General features: G+C 49.5%; 1 long non-coding RNA gene across 1 annotated transcript in view; it reads left to right on the top strand.

Annotated features, from left to right (window-relative positions):
- The window catches only part of LOC138580837 (uncharacterized), a 50,051-nt gene that overhangs the window by 12,537 nt on the left and 16,524 nt on the right, over window positions 1-20,990 (top strand). Inside the window, exon 4 of the long non-coding RNA XR_011304355.1 lies at window positions 9,213-9,292. This is a non-coding gene — a long non-coding RNA (uncharacterized lncRNA). The remainder of the gene's footprint in view (window positions 1-9,212; window positions 9,293-20,990) is intronic.

The raw sequence follows: 20,990 nt of genomic DNA, 5'->3' as shown, positions 1-20,990 counted from the left end.
GAGGTAGTCACCTTGTATAATTCATTTGGTTTATTCTGGGCAGAGTCAATTTTACTAGACAAAATGGCAAATGTTGCACCTAGGACAGCCAGCTTGTATCCACGAAGAGCTGATTTGGCTGAGGGCAGCGTATTGTTAGTCCTCCGTTTTCTCCAGGGGCGGCTCCTCTATGATGGGGGACGGGGCGCCGACCTGCCCGTCGTCCATTATGGACGAGTCAAAGCGCCAGCCAAGGGAAAGTATAAACTGTATCCAGACCTACAGCAGCTGAGGCTTTATTCTGGCCTCACAAACACGAGGGTCAGGGCTGTAAATGTTGCTCTGGGGCCAGCAATGTTTGAAAATCTGGCCTTCTGTTGCATCACCCAGTATCTCAACTGCCATCACCTGTACATTCCCCTATAACCAGGCTTACCCTAAACGCCCACCACCCAGGTGCCTTTCGGTTTTCATTACTATGCGCGGGCGAAAAGCACGTTTTTAACACTCCAGATCAAAATGGTGTATTTGGCACAACATAGCTTCTCTGCCATTTTACAGAATACTGATTTCCCTCCATTTCCTGCTCGTGTTGGTTGGAACGCCCGCCAATCCAAGAGGCTGATAAGGGCAACATACATTAAAATGAAAATATCTTTCAGCCAATGAGGGCAGCCATGATAATTAAGTACACCCGGTTGCCGGAACATTCCACGACATAACTGGTCAGAATGTTCTGCATTCCAAGCGGTTAGAGTCCAGTCCCCCCCCCCCCCCCGCAGGATCACATTGGATACAAAAGGAGAGGAATTGTTGCTAATTTGCCCCCCCTAACATAAAAACCATTTCTGCAGCACAGCCCCATCTCATCCACTCCACCTTCACCCAATGACCTTGACACCTTTGATTGACCCATGGCCTTCTGCTTCTGCCTGACCTCTGAATCAGGTTCACAGATCTAGCCTGTTCTCCTGCTGATCTACACATGCCATGTAATCTACATGCATAGCGCTTATACCACCATTATGCGGCTTCAAAGTGCTGAGGAAGAACAGGGGGACCATTAAGCAGTCCATTAGGAACGAGAGAAGCGCGACATGATTGAGAGTCCCGAAGGTTGCTCGTATAGGGTGTTCTAGCGGCGGCATTGAAGTGCTGCGTGCATCAGAAGTGGGTCCCCGGCGGGAACGTGCAAGCGTTTCCCCCAGGAGTGTTTTTGGGCGCTGCACAGGCCAGCTGGCCTGCACATAGAGCGCCGTCCATGGTATTTATGCGGGCTGGGAAGGTTCGGGAGCAAGCAAAGGTTAGGACGTAGCGTTTGTCCTGGTCGCTGCTCCTGAGCCTTCCCTGAGTTCGACCGTGTAGGTGGCGTTGGTTAGAGGTAGGGCAGAGGGTATAGCAGAGTAGAGGGATTGTAGACCGGGGAGGGATATATATATATATATATATATATATTTTTTTTTTTAAAAAGAAAGGGAAAAAGTATTACCGATACTTTATATTTACAGGGGTGTGGTGTCCCACAGGTGGACCTCCTTACGCTGCCAGCCAGCACTCACACTCACTCAATGATGGGGCCGACTCGGGAGCTGGGGTGCAACACCTCTTGTCTTTATTTGGCCCAAACCCGAACTGCCGCTTGCGCGGTAACCCCGCCCCTTCCTGCCACGTGGGGCGCAGCCCACTAAACAGTGACAATAGAAAGAGGACTGTCCCTGTATCAACTATGAGGTAACGACATCACACCGTCCCGTCACTAAACAATTAGTTACACCCTCAATCTATTTCTTCGATGAGGCGATGAGGTTTCCTCCTTATTCTCTGCGGTCGAAAGTCCACTCTTGCAGAGGGCCCTGCCCATGGCTCAGGGCCCAGGTCGTTTTCAGAGTCCTCCCTGTCTCCCTCATAGGGAGCGTCTCGCTGGGAGAGAGTGTCATTCATGCTTGTGTTATTTGCGTGCTGGATGCCAGGCATCCTCCTGAAGTGAGAGGAGTTTCTCGTTATGGACCGACGGTCCCCCTCCGCGGTGATGAGTGATCCCTTTTTCTTGACAATGAGGGGTTCTTCACTGAAAGGAGCTATGTTTTTGCGCTGTTGAGGTTGTCGGACCACTACCAGGTCCCCGGGTACCAGGTCGCTTCCCATGGCCCTGCGAGTGGTGTCAGCAGCCTGTTTCATGTTTTCTTTCATGAGGGTGTCTCTCATCCTCATCTCAGCGTCGTCCTCGTATTGGTCTTCATCGGCAGCTGCATGAGGTAGCCGCGTTCTGATCATTCGTCCGAACATCACTTCTGATGGTGACTTCCCAGTGGTGTTATGTGGGGTGTTCCTGTAATCTCGCATGAGTTGGTACAGCAATTTCTCGATGGGTTCTCCAGTGAGGCCCGCAATTTGTGTCGTGCGCTTGATGTTGCTCATGAACCTTTCCACTGTACCGTTTGCCTGAGGCCACAAGGGTGTTGCCTTCCGGTGACGAAAACCCATGTATTCTGCGAATCTCTGGAAGTCTTGTCCCGTGAAGGGCGGTCCGTTGTCAGACTTAACTACTTTGGGTATACCGTAGATTGCGAACATCCGATCCAGTGCTGGGATGGTGTGATGTGCGGAAGTGGATGGAACTATCTGCAGGTCAGGATACCTTGAGTATTCGTCCACAGCTACCAAGATGTATTCACCCCCTTCCATGGGCCCAAAATGGTCGATTGCTATTTCTTCCCATGCTCCTTCAGGTAGCGCAGTCATGTTTAACGGTTCAGGTGTCGTGTGTGGTTTCATGATGGCACAGGTGGGGCAGTTCTGAAGTAGTTCTTCCACGGCTGCGTCTAGTTGGGGAAACCAAAGTCTTTGGGCCTCATTACACGGAAGGCGGTGAGCCATGGCGCTATTAGCGCCATGGCTCATGCCGGTAAAATACCGGCACCGCCTTGGCGGAAAGGGGATTTACCGCCCCATTCCAAGGTTGGAGGGGCGGTAAATCCCCCTTCCGCCATTGCCCTTCCCCATTCCCATTTCTGCCCCATAGGGCTCTATGGGAATGGGGAAGGCGCTAATTACGGCACCGCAATTTTGCGGTGCCGTAATTAGCTCCGAGGTCCCTTAGCGGGTTGGTTTTTAACGCCTGCAAAAAGCAGGCGTTAAAGCACCAACCCGCTAAGGGACCTCGTAGTAAGGCGGTAATGGTTAACGGTCACCGTTACCAGTAACGGTGGCCGTTAACCATTACCGCCTTCCGTTTAATGAGGCCCTTTGTCTTAGCATCTGCTTTGTGGATACAATTCCCCTGTGTCCTTCGTGTGCTAGTTCTAGCACCTTCTGTTGCAAGTTTCTCGGGATCACTATTTTTGTTCCCTTTAGAAGTAGTCCTTCCTCTGTCTTTGCGAGTTCTTCCTTTACAGCTAATAGGCATGTGATGTCTTGTTTGGTGTCATCATTCATTGCTTCGCGGATTTGTTTTGCTTGCTTCCATCGTCCTGTTTCTAGGCATCTTAGGATGGTCTGTATTCCTTGGTTTGTGTTAAACTCCCTTGTTATTTGATCCATGTCCAGTCCTTGTGGTGTGCTGCCATGGATGACGTATCTTATGTACTGGTCGGCAATAGATTGTTCCGGTCCGCTCTTCTCTCTTGGGTGGCGGGAAAGGAAGTCCGCTGGGTTTTGTTCCTTCCCTGGCCGGTGTATAATCGTGAATTGATAGTCTTGCAGTCTAAGTGCCCACCTGGCTATTCTTGGTGGCATTTTTGCTTGTGGGTTTCCATAGATGAAGGTGAGTGCCTGGTGATCTGTCACAACTATGAAAGGTTTTCCGTATAGGAAGAGATGGAAATGTTCGCAGGCCCAGACGACCGCCAGTCCTTCCTTCTCTGCCTGAGAGTAGGCTTGTTCAGTTTTGGAGAGGCTTCGACTGGCGTAGGATACTATGTGCTTCTCCCCTCCCTCTTTGTCGTCCAATTGCGTAAGAATGGCACCTAATCCCACTGGACTGGCATCAACGATGCGTTCTGTGGTCTTCTTGGGATCAAAATATGCCATGTTTCGGGCGTCGGAGATGCAGTCTTTAATGATTTGGAATGCTTCCTGGCACTTGGGCGACCAGGCAAACTCAGTGTTAAGTTTGGTGAGGGCTCTAAGAGGTTCGCTGATGGACGCAAAGTCTCGTATGTATTTGGTGCAATAGCTGGCAAGTCCTAAGAATGATCTGAGGTCTGAGGTCGTTGTGGGCGGTTCAGCTTCACGGAGTGCGCTAACCTTTTCGGGGTCAGGCGTCATGCCTTTCTCCGAAAATATGTGCCCAAAGAATCTGAGTGTCTTCTTGCGGAATTCACACTTCTCTTTGTTGAGTGTTAGCTGGGCTTCTTCTAGCGCCATGCAGACTCTCATTAGCGTGTCGTCATGCTGTTCCTGCGTCTGACCGAAGATAGGATGTCATCGCTGTAGTTCAAGCAGTTGGGCACGTGTTTGATGACATTGTGAATTTCTGCTTGAAAGATTTCTGCCGCTGAAGATACTCCAAAACTAAGTTGCTTGTAGCGGAATAAACCTAGATGAGTGACAAAAGTTGTTATGTATCTAGAGTTCTTGCTGAGCTCCAGCTGATGGTAGCCTTTGTTTAGGTCCAATTTGGAAAATATGGTCGCTCCATTTAAAAGGTGCACCATGTCCGTTATTCGAGGAGCTTGATGTCGTTCTCTTAAGATAGCTTGATTGGGTCTCCTCATATCTACACATATCCGGATGTTGGGGGAGTCCCTCTTAGGCACTGGCACTATGGGGGAGACCTATGGTGTGGGGCCTTCCGCTGGCTCAATGATGTCGGCTTCGAGTAGTTTGGTCAGTTCATTTTCAACTTGCTGTTGAATGTTAATGGGGATGCCCCTGTAATGTTGTGCCACTGGTGTGACACGGTCGTCAATGTGAAGTTCAATTTGTTTGCCCTTTAGTTTCCAGAGGCCTTTGAACAGTGTTGGGAAGACTTGTTCGATGCTTGCCGTTGGATCTACGTATTTGTGCACCATGAGGCGGTATAATATGTGAATGAGTCCCATCTCTATGGCTGACCGATAGCTTAGGATGACCCGCTCTCGGTAGCGGCCTGTAGCACGTGCATGGGGATGTTTTTCTCATGTTCTTTGTATCGGCAGGATGCCATGAAAAACCCTTTGCATGCTAGTGGTGTTTTTGAGCCGTATGGGTAGACGAGGGCTCGGGCTGGCTGTAGGTGAGGAGCGTTTGGTATGCTTTCATATACTTCCTCACTGATCACGTTCACGGTTGCCCCTGTATCTTTTAGGAATTCGGCAGCTGTTTGATTGACTTGCATTCTTAGTATTGGGCTGTGTTCTTTTGCTGTGTTGTTTCCGAGGGCGTATAGATATCCCTTTTTCCGTGGTGTTTCTTGTTATTTCTCCGGTCAGCGGGATCTCTCTTCCGATGATGCGCTTGACACGCTGTCTGACGGTGACTGTTCTATGAGGCACCTTACATATCTCCTGGGTCTTCTTCTTGTTTTTGATAGGGTGGTTTTGTTCTCCCTCCAGTCTCTCCTTTCTGACCTTCTTTCCGATTGTTCATCGTGGTGTCAGTGTCGCCTTTGTTCGTGGAGTTGGTGTGCTGTCCTGTAGTGATGGGTGGGCTGGTTCTGCTCCAGCTCCATTGTGGGTTTTCCACTTCTTCTGGCTCCTCTCGTTTTGCTGCGAAATATCAGGCACACCGACTTGTAGTGGTTGTCGCCGCCACATGCGGAGCAAGTCTGGCCCATGGCAGTATTCATGTCCACATCTGTAGCAGAAAGGGTCAGTGGTGACTCTCGCTGTCCCCTCCAACTTGTTGATGCTTTCTTGCTTGCCGTGCGTGATCTTTATGTCCTCCAGACCTTCCACTTGCGCTGCGAGGGCAGCGTCTGATCTTGCTAGGGGCAGGATTTCTTCTAGACTCCTCGGCTGTTGTAGTAGTCGTTTTCGGAAGTCCGTGCTTTCGCACCCCACTATGATTTGCGACCGGAGGGCCTCCTCATTTGAGTAGTTGTTGAAATCACAGTGTTTCATTTTTGACCTTAGCCTCATGACAAAAGCGTCTATGGTTTCTCCCCTGTTCTGCTTGGTAGTGTGGAATACGTGTCGTTCATAGCCACGTTTGTGTGGGGTGTGAAGTATTCCGTGAGCGTTGTCTTCAACTTGGTGTAAGTGTCTATGGTGCCCTCCGGTATTTCGTCGAGGATGTCTCGCACGTTGGGACCTACAGCATGGTTTAACAGGTTTAGCTTTTGTTCATCTTCTAGTGGTCCGGCCGCTTTTAGACATACTTCAAAATCCCTCAGCCATCTTTTCCACCTTGTCCCCAGGGTGCCTGTCTCTGTGAGGTCAATATTTGCTGGTAACTGGGCTAGAAGGCTGTCCGTCATCTTTTTGTGCTCTTGTCTGGCAGGTGTGATTGGGACTGCAAGTGACTCCCTTCGAGCTGGGCTCACTGAGACTGCAGATGACTTCCCTTCCGAGCCACTCATGGGTTAAACCCTACTCGCTTTTCTGACTTCTTTCGTGCCGAAATATCTTAGGTGTGCGGTGGTATATGTACACCGCAAGGGGGCGCTGCGTTGCGAGTTCACGCTCCACTTGTTGCTGCAGGGTAGTCGCTGCGCTGTGATTTTGAGATTTCTGCGCTAAGTCAATGGCCTTATTTTTGCTCGTGTTGGGGCGCTTGAGCTTATCCTTATTGGTGTGTGGGCGAGGGGTGGGAGGACCGTGCCTCAGTGGTTCCTCCGGTCATCCTTTGCTAGCCGTTGCCGTCGACGGGAGGCCAGTGCTCCTCAACCGCCCGGAGAAGTGTATGCAGGGAGCCGACTGCTCCACCTGCGGATGTTTCAGGAGGATTACGCCGGTCGGCGTTGTTGCCGTTGGCGGGAAAGGTTTTTTTTTTTCCTTCCTCTCTGCCCGGAGTACTGTCACGCGGGAGGCCGCTTCAACTGCTCCACCCGCGGAATGCGCGCTTCGTCGCCTCGCCGACACTCGCGTGGAGCCTTTTTTCCTTTTGACAGCGGGGAGCCTTCTCGCTCCGACACGCCGTCCTCAGGGTTTTTCTCAACCCGCGGCTTCGGTGGCGCTCGTCCGCACGCCACGAACGCTTGGGATCTGAGGTGGCGGGCACGGCGGGGCACGTGTCCGCCTCGTCGCCAATGTGGTGTCCCACAGGTGGACCTCCTTACGCTGCCAGCCAGCACTCACACTCACTCAATGATAGGGCCGACTCGGGAGCTGGGGTGCAACACCTCTTGTCTTTATTTGTCCCAAACCCGAACTGCCGCTTGCGCGGTAACCCCGCCCCTTCCCGCCACGTGGGGCGCAGCCCACTAAACAGTGACAATAGAAAGAGGACTGTCCCTCTTATCAACTATGAGGTAACAACACCACAAGGGGGTGCTGTAAATAAAGCACCGCCACTTCTACCTGCGCTTTTTCTGCATTCAGACACTGCAGGCCCGTTCTTCCACGATGTCCAGATTGGTGGTGTTTTTTATTTTTTGTGGAGTGGCTCCTGCCGATACAGTGTTCCTACGCGTTGTGTTGGTGTTGCTGCAGGTTGGGGTCACGGCACACACAGCCCCAGTTGGCAGGGTGAAAGAAAGTCCATTTAGGGCTGCGAGCTCCGTGCCTGCTCGCAAGTTAGCACAGTGCCAGTGCTGTGCCACTAGGGGGCAGTGCTGGGTTCTTAAAGGGCCAGCATTATTTAGGCTTTAGAAGTGTGGAAGCCCCCTGTTTCTGTCAGCCTACGGCCATTGCGGTGCGGGTTGTAGCCACGTGGGGCAGTGTGGTGCACAGCCTTATGTAGGTCCCGCACAGTTAACAGTTTTTTCCTTTTTGCCTCAGACAAAGGCAATTAGTGCTGCTTGCAGCACTTTATGGGGGGGAGTGGGGGTTTAAATTTATGAGGCCTATTAGTATAGCTTGCTGGAAATACATTTTCCCCATCAGGAGGCTGCTTGCCAGTAGCCTTTTCTGCCTCAAGTGGAGTCAGTTCCTGCCGGCTACTAGGAGAGATAACAGAAAAAGGGGATTTAGATAGGTTATATTTAAGAGTTAGGCATTCTTACAAAAAATATAATACAGGTCGAAGGCCACACAGGGAGATATATATACCAGGCTCAGGTGTCAGCTGTTTTGGGTGCATCGGTGGCCGGTGATATTAACTTGAACTAATTGCATTACTGGTGTAGGATGGCAGGTCAGGGTTCCGGATCTAGGGGTTTGGTGGACGCCCAGGCGTTGAGAGAGGCTCTGAGCATTATTAGCAGAGCATCAAAAGCCCAGCTGGAGGGGGCAGTAATGGAAGTTACTTGGGAGGGGAGGCCACAGCGGAGAGCGGCTTCGGACAGGGCCCTCGCAGCAGTGGTGGCTTGCAGCCTGTCAGCAGGAAGGGGGGAGGTATGGGACAGAAGGGCCAGGAAAAGTAGGAGGGATGTACCTAGGCGGCCAACAAGGAGTGGGGGAGCAGGTGGCGGGGGGGACAGATAGTGGGTCGGGGAGAAGGGGCCGGTGTAGGCTACTAGCAGAGGAGGATCAGGGGTAGAGAGGGCCAAGGTCAAGGGAGCATTTGGTTAGGGTCGGTTTGGATTCATGGGATGCAGCAGTGCAGAGGGGCAGAGGAGGGAAATGCCTGCAGAAGAGTGCAGGTCGGAGGAGGAGGACTCCATCTTCGTTGGTTAGTGAAGAAAGGGGAAGGTGCGGAACAACCTTCCCGCAAAATAGTTTGGTATGCGGAGGGATTGGTATGGCCCCCATGGTTGCAGAGGAGGTGGAAGGAGATGGCTTGAGGACGGCCCTTCCGACAGGCGGTAAAGAACAGATTAGAGGGCACATTACGGCCCTAGTATGGCAGAGCACAGGGAGGAGGAGAGAACCCCTCGCCCGAGAAGAAAAGAGCAGGATGGGGTTGGTGCGACCCCGCAGAGAAGACGTCAAAGGAGCTGCGGGACAGACACCCCAGGCTCATCCCGAAGAAGAGCTGCCCGGCCCGAGCGTGCACTCACAACAACAATGGTATTTCACTGGGGAGGATGAGGTGGAGAAGGAAAATTGTGTGCGTTGGGGGATGAGGAGCAAGGTGGGTTTCGGGGGAGGCAAAGGGTGCAGAGGGGCCTAAGGTTTGAAGGGGAGGATGGGGCTGAGAGGCACAGGAGCACAAGAGAACAGGGGGAAATTGGCTGGGGGATCTCTACTGATGTTTTTTGTCCCCTGCAACAGGAGCCCAGTAAGGAAAGAGAGGAGGAGTGTCGGAGTGGAGGCCAGGATGACACGGCTAGGTGACGGCAGGGAAGAAAGAGGTAAGCAGGAACGGGAATAGTCAGCGGCATGGGTCAGGTGGGATACACAAAAGGCTGGGGGGCTGGGGCACAAGGGACAGATGGGGAGATGGAGAGGTTGTCCGCAAAAAAGGCCTTGGTAAGGGCGAGCGTAATGAGTGTCTCCTCTGTGGAAGTACAAACAGACAAGGGGACAGAGCTGGTGGCCCAAGGGGTGATGGAGGTTCCTAAGGAGAGGACTGCAGAGGGTGCAGTGAAAGACAAGAAGATGCCCTATATGGGCATTACATAGCCGCTGGGTGCACATTTGATGGGGCAACAAAGAAACAAATATGGGCAGGTGAGTTTGTGGATGTTTTTAAACTCCTGCACAGGGAGGTGCCAGCGAAAGAAGTGTGCAAGGAGGAAGAGTGGGAGTTGGCCGCAAGACCAAGGTTGCTGGTGACAATTGAACATCAGCATTTATTATAAATGAAAATGTTTATAGTGAGAAGTTTCCCGAGAGGTGTGTAGCGTTACTGAAATACATGGACATAATAAGGTAAGCGTTTACGAGTTTTGGGGGATTTGCATGGGTGAGGTGCGATGAAGAATTTAGGGCAAGGATGGGTGGGTACAGCCAAGCGGTATGGGGAGAGATTCACATGGACCTATGGCTACAATGGATTGCACCTATGCGTCCGGCACCAACACAGCATACAGCAAGTGGTTTACCTGTGCCTTACCTGCCCTTTCATGGTAGCCCTGCCTCAGAGGGGGCAGGGGGAGGAGGCAGGGGTCAGCTATCAGCAGCATGTTGGGCATTCAATAAAGAAAGCTGCAAGAGAACGGTGAGCAAATTTAGATATGAGTGTAGCTGATGCGTGGGATGGCATCCGGTTACACAATGTTTTCAAACAGGTGACAGAGGGAGGGGGCAGGGTAGGGAGTTGTGGGGAAAGGCCTATACTCCAGTTAAAGTAGCGGTTTTGGAAGAGTGGCTCAGATTTTACCTGGACAGGGAAGGGGACAAGATTTTGGAGGAAGGTTTATGCGAGGGTTATAGGTTGGGTTATCAGGGTCTAAGGATTCAGCGGTGGGCGGAAAATTTGAAGTCTGCGTGGGAGAATGTGGAAGTGGTGAGAGTGAATCTGCACAAGGAGGTGGCAGCAGGGAGAGTGGTAGGGCCGTTTAAGGATCTGTCAGGAGATTTGGTGGTGTCCCAGTTGGGAGTCGTGCCTAAGAAGGTTGCAGGAGAATTCAGACTAATTCACCATTTGTCATGGCCGGAGGGCATGTCAGTGAATGATTTTATTTTGCCGGAAGACTGCGGGGTGTCCTATGCCAGTGTAGATCAGGCAGTGGGTTTGGTGAGGAAGGAAGGTTGTGGGGCGTTCATGGCCAAGTGCGACATCAAAGCACCATTTCGGTTGTTACCAGTGCATTCGATAGATTTTTGGCTACTAGGGATGCAGTTCGAAGGCCAAATTTATCTTGACAAAGCGTTGCCTATGGGCTGTGCAATTTCATGTGCATTGTTTGAGCGTTGTAGCTCTTTTTTTGCAGTGGGTTTTTACTTACAGTTCTGGTTGTGAAGGAGCGTTGCATTATTTGGACGATTTCCTTTTCAACAGTGGGGCGGGCAAAGAACAGGAATGTCAGAGAATGATGCTGGAGGCTTTTCAGACATTGATGCAGGAATTAAGAGTGCCATTGGCAGAGGATAAAACTGGGCCGGTGGTGGTGTTGACCTTTCTAGGGATAGAGTTGGATTCGGTGGCCATGACCTCACGCTTGCCGCATGACAAGGTGAGCAGGCTGGTAGGTTTGCTTGAGAAGGCGTTGGATTGAAAAATTACACTGGTGGACATGCAGAGGTTAATGGGGCATCTAAATTTTGCATGTTGGGTAGTGGCCCTGGGTCGCATTTTTTGTTGAAACATGGCGCGGTCTATGGCGGTGGCTAAGTACCCACATCACAGGGTCTGGTTGTCAGGAGTGGTCAGGGAGGATTGCAAGATTTGGCTAAGGTTTCTGGAAGAATTTAATAGGGTGTCCATGTGGCTGCATGGGGACCCAGTTAATGAGAATTTCAAGTTTTTTTCAGGCGTGGCAGGTTTAGGAGTTTTAGGAGGTTTTGAAGTGTTCTGGGGGGTAAGTGGTGTGCCAAAAAGTGGCCTGAACATTGGCAGAAGGGAGGAAGGAGCATAGCCTTTTTGGAATTGTAGGAGTAGGATGGGGCTATCTGAGGAGAAGGGGCGATGGAAATCGGGAAAATACAAGGGGTACATCAGAGAGCTGGGGAATGGGGCCAGTTAGGAGAGGATAGAATTTTGGTGGAGTGGGTAAGGCAGTTGGTGGAGAGAAAACGTATAACATTTTTCTTTTGCAGATGTGGCATGGAGGAGTGGTGAGTTGCCGCAACTCTGGATATGTGGACACTCCATGGTGAAATGGGCAGGGAAAGATGCAGCAAAAAGAATTTTCGGGACCCAATTGGGTTGTAGTTCTAACACTGCTTTAGTGAGATGGTCGGGGTTATGGGGGATTAGGTGAAACCAACTGCTGCCTATGATAGCGGGTTTGAGGGAGCACCGGGGGTGCCGGCGGCAATAATCTTTCATGCAGGGGACAACGATCTAATGAAGGACACAGGGATGTCTCTGATAAGAAAGTTGCTATTGCCAAGAAGGGTATGGAGGGGGGCAGTGAACAAAGCGGCACTATAAAGGACAAAGATTAACAGGGAGATGGTGAAGTTTTGCGGCTCTTGGGGGGTGCAAATGCTGGCGCACCAGGAAATAATTTACGAGGATTTTTCATTGTTTCGAGAGGATGGGGTGCATTTGTCATTAATGGGGAACATGTATTACCTGGGGGATGTGAGATTGGCAGTGGATGATATCGTGAAGAGTTGGAGAAGTTGGGTAAGGAGGGGGTGGGCAGAAATAACACATCAGGGGAGGGTTTTTCTGGTGCCTGGGACCTGACCCTTTGGAGGAGGGGTGGGGGAAGCACAATGGGGTACTAGCGCGGTAAAGGAGGGCGGTGCTCCTGTTTGCACCAATGGGCTACCATGGGGGTAAAAAGAGGGGGAAGAAGTATTGAAGAAGGAGGGGCATGGCTTCAGGGAGAAGATGGGAGAAAGCGGGATGAAATTTGAGATGAATTTAAGGCGAGGGGAGGGAGCAAGGGGCAGAAAGTGAGAAATTTACATTGTTTAATTATTTAATTGTCAGGGAATTGAAAATGATTATTTATTTATTTGTTTGGCAATTGTTAAAATGGATAAGTTAGTCTGTAAGGCCAGGGAGCCAGGTTAGTGTTTTGTTGTGAGATGTGGCCTGTCACATTAAAGCAACCTTTTCCCCTTAAAAGCGAGTTGGGGTAATATTGTGCAGTAAGCCCAAAGATAGGCGGGGAGGCATGGGAGAGATTGTGTGGACGGTAGAGAGGTAAGCGTGAGTATGACGTTATGTCACTTTTAGACCACAAGTTGATGAGTGTGACCAGATGATGGGCGGGGGAAAACGAAAATAGGAGGGGAAAAGAATAGGGAGCTTACGAGAGTGCTTGGTGTCCTGGTGCTCTGCTGCTTCATCATCATCACCCCCCCCCCATAACCCCCACCCTCCGGCCTGGAGTTGTCCCATAGGACTACATCTTCTGTACTTACTCATATCCCTAAATACTGTCCCTCCCATAGCAATGTTATCCTCCCATTCAAAGGCACACATTTTGTGCTCTCCTTTCCACATCTCTTCCCCCACACACATGACCGCATAACACACTCTGATGTGTCACTGGATGGCACTACCTTCCTAATGCTAACTTCTTCAAAGAACAAGCTGAACTACTTTTCTTCTTAGACAGCTGGCTCCAGGCTCCACTCCCATCTCCACACCCTTCTTGCTACAGCCTGCATTTCCACACTTTCACTTCTAAACCTTGGTGATCACTTCAGTGTAATTGCAGAAGAACCCCACCCTGTTTCAGGATGAATGACGCCTGCCTTACAAAAACAGCAGCGCAAGCTTCCGTTGAGCACACACGATGATGGGACAGTTATAGCATGTGAAACAGAGGTGCAAGCTTGCTTCAAGCAATCACAATGACTGTACAGTTACAGCCTGGACAGCAGCAGTGCAAGCTTGCATCACGCACACACAATGATGGGATAGTTATAGCATTGGGCATCAGCAGTGCAAGCTTCCATTGAACACCCACACTCAAGGAATAGTTGGAAAATAGGCAGTAGGAGGGCAAGCTTCCGTTGAGCACACACAATGAGAGGACAGTTATAGCATTAGCAACAGCAGCGCAGATGTCTGTTGAGCACACACAATGATGGGACAGTATAGCATAGGCATCAGCAGCATAAGTGTCCATTGAGCCCAACCGAGTGACGTGACAGTTACAGCATGGGCAACAGCAGCGCAAGCTTCCATTGAGCACACACACTCAAGGGACAGTTCTAACATGGGCAGTAGGAGTGAAAGCTTCCGTTGGGCACACACAATGATGAGACAGTTATAGCATGAGCAACAGCAGCGCAAACGTCTGTTGAGCACACACAACAGACGTTTCATCATCCCAGCACCAGAGGAACAGGAGCATTTCCCTGATCACTGCACGAGCAGTGTTGGCCCCACCGACAGAGCCATCATGATGCAGGCTATCAGCTTGCTCACGCTAAAGTAGGTAAGCCATAGGGCTTAACCTTTGCTTTGTCTTCATCCTTCTGCCATCTCCCACTAAGTCAGAGGATCGTGCCCATATAGCACATATTGTCGCCCGCTCTTCGTTGAATCCGCCTGCTACTTCGACAGTGCCAGTCACCTTTGTTCTTTGCTGTGGCACCTTTACAGTGCACGCGGCATCCACCGCTCCAAGATGGCCGCCCCTGTCTCAGTGTGAGCTGCCTTCGAGCTCCTGAGACTCATCACAAACAAGCAGCCGTGTGATTGGCTGTCTGCACCTTTTTCACCAGCCTATGAGGAACCGTGAGGCGCGAGCCGTCCTGCGTTCCAAGGACTGCGTTTTAAGGACTACACCTGTCCTGTGCCTGTCCTAAGCCGCCTACGCCGTTAGCCAGAACCCCTGGCCGACTACCTCCAGACTTTGCCAGACCTTTTCAAGGTAACTAACCCCATAGACATATCTATAACTGTTCCGTTCACACTAGTAGATCTAAGATGTTACCTACATTTTCTATGAATGCACATACCCAACTGAACAGCCTCGTGCATGATCTCCTCCGGGAGCCTCGCACACTGCTTTCAAGTACCAGTAAGCTCTTCAAGGTACCTTATTGCCTGTATGCGCTTGCACAAATCTCACCTCACCAACGCTATGCCCAAAGCTCCATAAGCTACTCGTCATTACACCTATTGTATTGCCATATTATTGCTTTCCGAATTGCTATGCTATTGCGTTCTAAACTGCCATATTATTGCACCTTGAACTTACCCATTGCCATGGTATTGTTCTTTGAACTGCCTTATTCCTGTGCTCTGAACTGCCATACTATTGCGCCTTGAACTGACCCATTACTGCGCCTTTGAATTCCACCTACTTGCAATTTGACATATAGACTGTCATCCACCCCCCACTTGACCTGCCTATACCCCTTCACCTTAATCTAGATAGCATTTACATTGCTATTCCTGCTCTGCTTATACAACGCCAGCTGATCTGCAGAAAATGCTAATTGTATTATTCACCTTCTGTGCAATGGCCACGCTCCCATCCCCTGATATTATCAGTCAGGATACCCACTCAGGAGCCTCCCCCTTTGTGATAGTAACCATTCCACCCAATGAATCCAACATAGCCAGCTATCATTCTGACCCTTCCTGCTTAAGGCATCATTGCAGGTCAGGACCAACAACCCTTGCCTCCCTGCCTTGTTCCACCACTGAAAGAAACAACAAACTTCGTGCTAGACTCACTAAATTGTATGAACCGCCTCGAAGACTCCTCTCTGACTCCAAACATGAAACCAAAGGTTACTATACTAGAGAACCTATTGCCCTAAACTACCCATCTGTCCCTCCTGCCATCAAAAGTCCTACCATTCCCAGAACTAAGTCCAAACCTATCTCTCATACGAATATCACAGTAAAAACGGAGGCACATTCCTACAAATGAGCTCTCCTTAACACAAGATCACTAGTCGCGCATGCCCTTGATATAGCAGACCTAATCACTGAAGCCAAATTAGATTTCATTGCTCTAACTGAAACATGGCTACATAATGCTGCAGGCCCGTCACTAATGTTGGCCATCCCAGATGGCTATACCATATCCAGGCAGGACCGGGTGGGTAACCGTGGCATCGCCATCATATCCAAAGAAAGCTTAGCTCTCAGGCTAGCCCCTACCCAAACCCTGCAATCGTGTGAATCCCTCACCCCAAACTCCCCATAAACAACACCCAATCTCTCACCATCCACCTGGTCTACAGACCACCTGGCCCGCTTGGGACTTTCGAGGAGGATCTGCACAGTTTATTAACCAACAATGTCAAAACAACCTCACAATTGCTGCTATTAGGTGATTTCAACCTAGGACTTAACGATCCAGCAGACACGCATGCATCTACCATAGCCAACACTATCTCATCACTCGGACTCTCACAAAAAGTCAATTTGCCCACCCACCTGAAGGGAAGAACCTTAGATTGGGTCGCCGATGTTAACTGCTCAGCGGTCATCTCCTCCATCACACCACTACCTTGGACTGACCACTCCCTGGTCTCATTTAATCTGCTGACCTCTAGACCACCTACTATAACTGTGCCACTGGCACCACCCTGCCTAACAAGAAATAGGAAAAACATAACAGTAGAAAAAATTATCCCAGCCATCCTTCCAACGCTAAACGCATTGCCAGACAATCTAGATCCTAACACACTAGTTCACGAATACAACAAAATCATGTTAAATACTATGGACAAAATTGCCCCACTTAAACTTCGTACCAGTAAGTCCAAAACCCATCTAAATAAATGGTTCACACCCGAACTCAAAGCCCTCCGCTTAAAAAAGAGAAAATGTGAATCCGCCTGGAAACTATGCCCATCTAGCGAAAAGAAAGCCACTCTAACCACCATCTCACGTCAGTACAAAGCTGAAATCTGTCTAGCAAAACGGAACTCTTACAACAACCGCATTGCCAACTCCAACTCAAGCATGAAGGAGCTCTTTTCCATATTGAAGGAACTTGAGTCACCCATTGCCATACCTGACACCTGCACCAAGGATCAGACCTGGTGCGCAGACATCCAACAGGCATTAGCAATTAAAATAAATACCCTACAAAATAAAATTCAACTAAAAAAAGACTCCTTAAACCTTACCAACCCACCTACACATCCGCCCAACGCTATACCTAGTACACATACTAACTCATTCTCCTTTACTAAAACTACCACCCTGAAGGTTGAGAAAATCATACTCTCACTGAAACCCTCGAACTGCAAAGGCGACATCTGCCCTGCACATATAATCAAAGATGCAGCCAGAGACCTATCACCCTTCATTTCTAAACTCATAAATGCATCTTTTTCCTCAGGTAACATCCCCTCCAATTTAAAACAATCCTGGGTGCTCACCCTCCTTAAGAAGCAGACACTAGATCCTCTTATCCCCACCAATTACCGCCCCACCACCATGGTACCCTTTCTACTAAAAATCTTGGACAAAGTGGCCTACGTCCAGATCCAAAAATACCTAGAACTACACAAACTACTAGGCCCCAGACAATCGGGTTTCCGCCCATTACACGGCACGGAAACAGCCCTCATTGACCTGAAGACCCAAATAGATGATCTGAGGGACAAGGGAAAGACGGCACTCCTCCTCTTACTTGACCTCTCTGTTGCATTTGATCTCGTCGACCACAAGGTCCTCTGCAGACACCTGGACTCAGCTGCTCACTTCTCCTCTGAAGCCATCAGATGGATTGAATCCTTTTTGAGCGAGAGAAAGATTAGAGTCTTCTCCCCCTCAGCAGCAGCAGACCCCTCTCCTATTACCTGTGGCGTTCCCCAGGGCTCATGCGTTTCCCCCACCTTATACAACATTTTCACCAAACCTCTGTTCGACGATCTGGACCATCTGGGTATCACCTACACCAACTATGCAGATGATACTCAGATTCTCCTCCCACTTCAGGGGATCACGGTAAGGACAGAGAGTTGGTGAATAGGGTGTATCTCATCATTCAGGCATGGATGGCATCTCATGGCCTATACCCGAATGATGAAAAGACAGAGCTCACCATCCTGGGTACTCATGCCAATATTAACAAATTAGGCCTTGAATACGCCGAGTTCAACATAGATGGTAACATTATCAAAGTATCTAGGGAGGTAAAAACTCTTGGCTTTTACCTGGATGCCACTATGACATTCACTAAACAGGTCCATTCACTAGCATCCACCACTGCGTATACCTGTAAATTAATAAGAGCAGGCAGACCATTCCTGTCCAATGATAGCTGCATGATCCTGGCAAGAGCCCTCATACTCTCCAGACTCGATTATTGTAATGCCCTATATAGTGGTGCTAACAAAACCATTACCCAAAGGCTACAAATCCTACAAAATAATGCCCTGAGAAATGCCCTCGGCATAAATAAAAGAGAGCACATTTCCACTACTAGACGCCAACATAAATGGCTCTCCACTGAAAACAAAATTAAACTAAAGATGGCCTTCCTAACCCATAAAGCCCTCAATAATGCTGCCCCCAGTTATCTGATGGACAAATTAAAGAGAAAGTCTTCCATTAGACAAACTAGAACTATCAATTCCAACTGTCTGATAACCCAGATTCAAACTCTCCACCATTGGAGGTAACAGCTTCCCTGTGAAAGCTGCCACACTCTGGAATTCCTTGCCACATAACTTGAGAGCAGACCAACCCTACTTACACTTTAGAAGGAACCTCATCAATCATTTGAATTCCATCAACCCCTGTACATAATTGTATATTTTACACCGCTGTATAGATATTGATATTTTTTATGGTTGAGGATTTTGTATATTTTACGTGTCTGTAATTTTTTAATTGTATATGTCTACAATTTGTCACAACTGTATATTTCTGTAACATTGTAAGCCTTGCATATTCTTTCTGTTTGCGCCCTGCTGCCCCTGGGTATGGAGCGCCTTATAAATAAATAAACAAACAAACAAACAATAATGGAACAGTTATAGCACGAGAAACAGCAGTGCAAGCTTGCATCAAGCAATCACAATGACTGTACAGTTAAAGCATGGACAGCAGCAGTGCAGGCTTGCATCAAGCTCACCCAGTGACAGGGCAGTTATAGCATGAGCAACAGCAGCACAAGCTTCCATTAAGCACACACAATGACAGGACAGTTATAGCATGAGCAACCGCAGTGCAAGCTTCCATTGAGCACACACAATGACAGGACAATGTAGCATGAGCAACAGCAGCGCAAGCTTCCATTAAGCACACAGAATGACAGGACAGTTATAACATGAGCAACAGCAGTGCATGCTTCCATTGAGTGCACACAATGATGGGACAGTTACAGCATGACGCAGCAAGGCACACCTCCATTGAGCGCACACAATGACTGTGCAGCTACAGCATAGACAGCAGCAGGGCAAGCTTCAGTTGAGCGCACTCAATGGCTGTACAGTTACAGCATGGACAGCAGCAGGGCAAGATTCCATTGAGCTCACACGATGGGCCTCATTACGGGTCCGGCGGTCACCGTGCCGGTAAAACCGGCAGGTAGCCGCCGGACCTGTAAACAGTTACTGGTGCCTGGCTTGCCGGTAACACCATGGTATTACAACCCCGGCGGCCGGAAAGTCAGGCAACAGTAATATGATGTTCCCCATTCCCATAGAGTCCCACAGGATTCTATGGGAATGGGGACCATGGAAACGCTGGCACCAGTAATAACGTGCTTCTGTGAGTCTGGTGGCGGTTGCCGGTCCGTCCGACAAGTCAGACCTGCCGGGCGGGAGGGCATCCACCCTCCGGACTTGTACTTTGACGGTCCAGAAACAACGGTGCCGGTAAGCCGGCACCATTGTTTCCGGGCCGACAATGTTAGAATGAGGTCTAATGACTGTACAGTTGCAGCATGGACAGCAGCAGGGCAAGCTTCCATTGAGCACACACAATGACTATACAGTTACAGCATGGACAGCAGCAGGGTAAGCTTCCATTGAGCGCACACAATGATGGGATAGTTATAGCATTGGGCATCAGCAGGGCAAGCTTCCATTGAGCACCCACACTCAAGGGATAGTTGTAAAATAGGCAGTAGGAGGGCAAGCTTCTGTTGAGCACACACAATGACAGGACAGTTATAGCATGAGCAACAGCAGCGTAAGCTTCCATTGAGCACCCACACTCAAGGGATAGTTGTAAAATGGCAGTCGGACTGAAAGCTGCCATTGAGCACACACAATGATGAGAATGTTGTAGCATGGGCATCAGCAGCACAAGGGTCCGTTGAGCACACCCAATGATGGGGCAGTTATAGGATTGGCAAAATCAGCACAAGCTTCCATTGAGCACACAAAATGATGGGACAATATAGCATGAGCAACAGCAGTGCACGCTTCTACTGAGCACACACTCATGGGACAGTTATAGCATGGCTAGCAGCAATACCAGCTTCTACTGGGTACACACAATCATGGGACAGTTATAGCATGGGTAGCAGCAGCACACACTTACATTGAGCATACATAATGATGGAGCATTTGTAGCATGGGCAGCAGCAGCACAAGCTTCTGTTGAGCACACACAATTTGCAGCAGAAGGGCTTTTAGGTATAATTTAATGTGTGTGCAATGTTCTCCCCACTTGTGTGTCCCCCAGTACTTTTTGCAGGACTTTTGGGTTTTTGGTCAGTTCTCCTGAGTGAAGTGGGAACCTTTTTCCCCACTCACTCAGTGTTTTATTCTACCGCTGGGAACCTTTTTCAACCCTTTTGGTTATATCTTTTGGAGTAATGCTTTCCTCCACCTTTTAGGGCATCTGCAATGTATTATTGCAGCACACAACACTTTCTCTGCAGTATTGCTGGGAGCACTTTGAGCTGCCCTTTTTATTTTCCTTGTGATGACTACTGTTTCTAAGGATGGGGGATACTTTCTATCTTACCTTACTTCTATTTTGTGGAATCAGCACACCCCACCTTATGTTGAGTGCTTGAGTGGTAAAGTGCTCCTTTACCTTTCTAGTTACAGTGACAAGTTCATCTGAGTGGCTGATCACCCCGAGTGGGACGGGTATGCCCAGACGTGGGTCCTGTGCTTGCTGGGCCTAGAGACCCAAGCTAATCCTCACTGATGAGCCCCAACCAGGGCAAAACATGTTTGGGGATGCTTGTGGTCTCGTGCAGAAGGGATGTGACCTAGCAGTTTGGGCTGGACTGCCCCTTTTGGGGTGGGGCCAAGTTTGATTTGCATATGGTCTTTCCCCTTCTGTAATGGCTTGGTAGGCGAAGAACAGTGGTCTGGAGGGTTGCCCAGAGCAACGCCAGTGGTTAAGATTAATTCTAAACCTTCCAGCCATCACCTCTTTTTTTTTTTAGCATTTGAGTGGCTGATGGTAGTGGATGTTTTCTACCGATTTAGAGTGAAACTTATTTGCAAGTTGCAGTCGCAGCTGCTGTAAGGGACACACATGTCACCCTTGTACTAAAATTAATTCATCTTTTCTCGCCAGCTCTTGATGAC

The sequence above is a fragment of the Ambystoma mexicanum genome, chromosome 1p (genome assembly GCF_040938575.1).
Source record: "Ambystoma mexicanum isolate Mex_15411 chromosome 1p, UKY_AmexF1_1, whole genome shotgun sequence".
Lineage (NCBI taxonomy): Eukaryota > Metazoa > Chordata > Amphibia > Caudata > Ambystomatidae > Ambystoma > Ambystoma mexicanum.
Note: the sequence above shows the minus strand (reverse complement) of the source record. Positions and strands in the feature narration are given on the sequence as shown.